Source organism: Nuphar pumila, chromosome 16, assembly GCF_984573655.1.
Source record: "Nuphar pumila chromosome 16, dmNupPumi1.hap1.1, whole genome shotgun sequence".
Taxonomy (NCBI): domain Eukaryota; kingdom Viridiplantae; phylum Streptophyta; class Magnoliopsida; order Nymphaeales; family Nymphaeaceae; genus Nuphar; species Nuphar pumila.
The window spans coordinates 13,509,767-13,515,766 of NC_143264.1; positions in this window are offsets into that span (position 1 = coordinate 13,509,767).

Sequence of the window (6,000 nt, forward strand, 5' to 3'; positions counted from 1 at the left end):
TTTTTTTATTGTTTTTGTGGAACTAACCCATGGATTTGATTACATCATTTTTTAATAGGAACTGACTTTTGAATCACTGGAATTTGATCTGTATATAAAAATTTCTAGCAATAAAAAATTCGAAAGGTATAAGGGCATCAATTTTTTCCTACTCATAAAAACATGTTTTTTTTATCTAAGAAGAAAACATGACCCAAGATCCGATTGCCACTAAATCGACTTGAACATACCTACAAGATTAGATTGAGTCAAAATTACCTGTATCTTAAGATACCAACTACATTGTACCTAAAATCAATTATATATAATACAATGATTGTACCTACAATCTAGCTGGAATCTCATACCTACAAGGTTAGATTGAGTCAAAATTACCTGTATCTTAAGATTCCATTTAGATTTTACCTAAAATCAATTATATATAATACATTCGATTGTACCTACAAATAAAATAAAAGTTTCTAAGTCATTTGTCCATACAAACGAACTATTGTAGCAATTATTAACCTTATATATATATATATATATATATATATATATATATATATATATATATATATATATATATATATATATGTGTGTGTGTGTGTGTGTGTGTGTGTGTGTGAAGACCGTACAACCAAAGGAAAGTCCACAATCTACAATCAATGACGATCAAACAACATTTTTTCTCTAACCATTGAATTTTTCATTTATCAGAATCTACATAGATTTTTTATCATTTATTTACTAAGCAACATATTTTAAATTGTGATTTTTCGATATTGAGACATAATTTGTAAAGTGCTAAAATTCAACAAAGCACAATACTTTACATTGTGAGACATTGATTTTTCACGTTTTCTAAAACATGTTTAGATCTAAAATCTTCACGTATAGCATATTTCTTATTAAATAAATTGTAGAATACAAATGAGATTCAATTAATTTTTTTAAGGAAATGAGATTCAATTAATGAAACACTATGCTAAATGGCTTCAAGGACAAAGTTTACAATCTCACATATGTATTCTCTATAACTTAATTATATATTTAGTAGAAAATATGTATTATTATTATCGAAAAATGTATTAATTAGATATTTTCATGTTTAAATGCATATGTAGATCAATAAAAAAGCAACGACTCATATTGCACCAAAACTTGGTGAAATAAAAATCGAGCTTTCTCTTGGAATTGATTTGATCCATAACATGTGGTTTTTAGTCAATAAGCGATAATGAATGCATCTACAGGTTACAATTAAGCAAAAAAAGTGAAAAAATAGGACTCATATTACACTGTTTTTTGGAAATGTTTATGATAATTTAGGACATAAACTATTTAGGACCATGCAACGTCCACGCTGCCAATTTTCTGTGAAACATAGGGTGTGTTTGACTTCCTGTTCAGTTTAGGACAGAAACATGTTTCCCAGTACAGATTTGAATTTATAACTCAAGAAATCGCACCCGGCACGAACGTGCTGATTCAGCCTGCCATACCTACAGTCATCATGCCGGCAGCGTAAACGCCGAAGCTACGACCCCTGCCCCCAGGCCTATATGCGCTACGGATTGGCTTGTGCAGAGGGGCGACGCCCATGAGAACCGAACCTTGACTGCCAGTCTAGCAGCCAAGGGCCCACCCCACTACGCCAACCCCTTGGGGCAAATTATGGCTTGCTTGTTTAAGGTTTTCTTGAAAGTTTAGGGTTGATTGAACTGCCATAATAATATATCAAAGCTTTAAATGATACTTATGATCAGTAGTCAAAGTATCCCATCTTCCTAAGTACGCTTGCAAGTTCCTTGATTTAACAATGACATCAAAGGTTTAAATGATAATTATGATCAATGGTAAAAACATCTTGTCTCTCTATAATTTTCAAGGTTTCAAGTTCCTTGTTATAGAAACCTGAGAATTCCATTTAGGTCCCCACCTTTTGCCCTTAGTTTCAAAAATGGACCTCTCTGATATGGTTCTCTGCTAAACAAAGGCCCAGCCTTAACATTATCTATCAACTCAAGTTAAATATCAGTTAAATTCAATCAATTGATAAGAGTATCATTTCTTTCCTATGAGGGTAAATAAGCACCTTTGTAAACTCCAAAGGACAGTATGAAATAGGGATGGCAGTGGACCCGCCCCGCCTCGCCCCATTTGGACTGGGGATGAAGGGCATGAAACAGGGACGGAGGCGTGGATGAAGGTTAAAATCTATCCCCATGCAAGGATGGAGGCAGGGATGGACTCATGCTTTCCCCCGCCCCGCCCCATCTCTGTCTCAATCCACGCCTTGCCCCGCCCCACCCCATCCCCAATCCTTCAAGGGATGACTATAGATCAAGAGGAAACGGGGCCCCGCCCCGCCTCGCTCCCATTTGGACCAGGGATAGAGGATATGAAACGGGGATGGAGGTTAAAATTCATACTGGTGCAGGGATGGATGTTCGGATTTTGAAACGGGGTGGGGGTGGAGACCTTATCCCTCGTGCCCGCCCCCACCCCCGCCCCCGCCCCCGGTCCACTAAGAATCAAGTTTCTCAAGATTATGGTCTTTATTTGGGAGTTTTGAGGAGACCTGCAGCCTATATAAGGAAATTCAGGAACATAAGGCTCATATTCTAAAATAGAGGCAAAAGGTTAGCCTTTAAATTGAATTTTTTTATTTTGTTTGCTTGTGGACAAGTTGGCTTCCTTGGGCCTCCCATCATTTTCTAACACTCGCAATTAAATAGGTTGGAGGGGGCTCAAAGGGCTCGAATCCCACTTCTCATTGGTCAAATCGAGGGTTGAAGCCCACTAACAGAGTTAACAAACACCAAGGATCGTGATATATGTCATGTTTTTGCTAAGGGGTCCCGTTAGACCTAGAGAAGACTATAGAGGTTTAGACCTGCATAGCACATCTGACTCTGAATTTCATAAGCAGACTTAAACAAGCCAAAGCATCACTGTCATCCCTCCAATATTTCATAAGCAGGAACATGAGGTTTTAAAGTGCATCGAGGACACCTTGGCTTTGATGACCAGGCAGGGGTGGAGTTAGGAATTTAAGTTAGGGTGGCTATAAATGCATACTAAAAAAATAATTTCTACGACAATAAACTATATAACTAAATGCAAAAAAAAAAATTAAGAAACTACAGAGTGTCATATTCATAATTAAGAACCTTGCTTGAAACCATGGTTGCAAAACCGAGTGACTCAGGGATCGGCTCCCACTAGTGACTCATGATTCAAGTGAGTTATCTTAGTGACTCATCCAGGTTTTGTTAACTTTTCATTTTATATAAAAATAATGTATTATTAGTCAACTAAATATAAAAAAAATAAAAAATAACATAGTTTTTTTTTAAATCACTAAATAAAATGAATAACATCACATCAAGTTACAACAAGTTATATCTAGTCATTTACTAATAAGAAATCGAAGTACCGAATAATTAAACTAGTGTCTATAAATATAGATTATATAACATAGTTCATGTAATTGGTTTAACAAGATCCATAAAATAAATTCTAACTTGGGGTCTTGCTTTCAACATTCATAAAGTGATAGTCTCAGAACATGTCCTTGGATAGATTATGAGAACCAGGATTGTTCATGAAGCGTGGAATATCTTAGAGAAATCATATGGATCGCAATCACCGTTAAGACTCATGCTTTTAAAAAAAGATCTATCGTTCATTAAGAAAGATAGCATAGATATGCTAGCTTATTTGGACAGAATTAAATTTTTGTCAGACTCCCTTGTTGCCACCAATCACCTTGTTGAAGATGTTGATCTCATTCAAATAGCTCTCAATGGTCTTCTCATTGAATATGAGAGCTTTGTTATGTCCATAACCACAGGGTTCTCGTATCACTCCTTCGCAAATCTCTATGATCACCTCGTCAATAAGGAGAAACGAGTTCTCATGTTGCATTCCAAGCAACTTGAAACTCAAGAGTCCACTCAAATTGCCTTTATTGCCTCAAGAGGCAGAGGCCATGGTCGTCGACCCTACATTAGTCGATGGAATCAAGCCAGGAACCAATGTAGAATATTCTCAAGCAATCAACATCTGTCGAACAAAAATCAAGGATTCCAAGCTCCTCAAAATCAACGAGGCCCTGCCACAAGTCAATATTGTGGAAAATGAGGCCACATAGCCAAAAATTGTTGGGACATTCTCAAGGCTTTCTTTATCATGTCTCTGCAATAGAGCACTAATGATTATTGGTACCTGGACACTGGTGTTACCAATCATCTCACCATGGATGATCAACAGTTCTCCCACAAATCAATATATCAAGAAAATGAGTCCATCATGATCGGCAATGGTAAGACTCTACTTATTTCTCAAACTAGTGACTTGGTTTTATCATTTAATGGTTCTAAATTTGATTTAAAGAATGTTCTTGCTATTGCTAAAAATCGATTATCTGTGGGCCAAATTATGAAAAACAATGATTGTATTTTTTAATTCACTCCCTCTGAATTTCGAGTTAAGGATCGATAGACAGGCAAGATTCGTCTCAAGGGTCTGAAAACCAGCGTGGGTCTCTACCCAATTAAAGCTAATGATTCTTAATTAATGACAACCTATGCATGACGAAAAGAGACCTTTGACTTATGGCACTAGCAGCTTGGTCATGCAAATAAGAAAATTGTTTTTTTCTTTAATCTAGAAATGCAATTTCTTTTAGTAGAGAAAAACAAATAAAAGTTTATGAAAATTGTCGAGTTGAAAAAGCCCATAAACTTCATTTTGGGCATTTTTTATCATGCAGTTCACATCCTTTAGAGTTACTACATGCTGATGTATGGGGTCCGGCCCCTATGATCTCTTGAGAAGGTTTTTCGTTTTATTTATTAATAGTAGACGATTTTACTCGATTTTCATGGCTATTCCCTATAAAAATCAAGTCTTGTGTGTTTGATTGCTTCAAAATTTTCAAGAATGTGGTTGAAAATTAAGTTGGCTTTGTTATAAAAAAATTCAATCAAATAATGGTGGTGAATTCACAAGTCTCGATTTTGAAAACTATCTTTGGCACCATGAAATTTTTCATCGTCTATCTTGTCCTCACATGCCCGAGCAAAACAGGTTTGTTGAGTGCAGGCATAGGCATATTGTGGATAGAGACCTCTTTATCATACGATTTTTTGGTTGATGCATTTCGTGCAGCTACCTATGTGATTAATCGGTTGCCACCTTGATGCTTGATTGTAAATCTCCCTACAAGCTAATCTTCACACACCTACTCAACTATCAACATATGTGTGTGTTTGGTTTCCTATTTTATCTGCTTGTCCCACCATATAACTTCTTCAAGTTTCAACCTCAAACCAAAACATGCCTATTCCTTGGGTATGCGTCTCGACATAAGGGTTACATTTGTTTTGACCCTTGCACTAATCGTACCTACATCACCCATCATGTTTATTTTGACGAATCCTTCTCCCCAAAACCATGTTCCCTCGTAACACCCTCTTTGCCTATGCTATCTCAGTGGGGGATCTCATCACCAGTTGTGTTGATTTCACCCTCACCTTCTCCTGATGGTGATGGTACTAGTTGTCCGAAGCAGGTTATATGTTCCCCCCCTCGAACAGGGGAGTTAGCTGCATCTCATGTTCGGGGGTCCCAAAGAGCACCACGTATGTAAGCATGTGTGTCTCGTATCCCCATGTTTGTCAGCATTAATTAGCGTTGGAGTTTGATGCAATTGCAAAGACTTAAGTACCCTCTCCTCCATTGGTGAAAAAAAAAATGACGATTCTTGAAAAGGAGTGGTTGTAAAGACTTAAGTGCCCCGAAGATGATTATTTAAGACCCAGTCTCTGCACTGCAGGATTATCCGAGAAAGAAATCTTCCCTTGAGGAGGCCATGAACATCAATCTTCTCACTCTCTATCTCCCGTCTCTTTCTGCTTCTGTGCACATCCAGCAGAAGATCCTACATTGCTCCATCAAGCACTGACTGACCTGCACATTGACTATTGTGGAGCCTGATTCAGAGTTTTTACC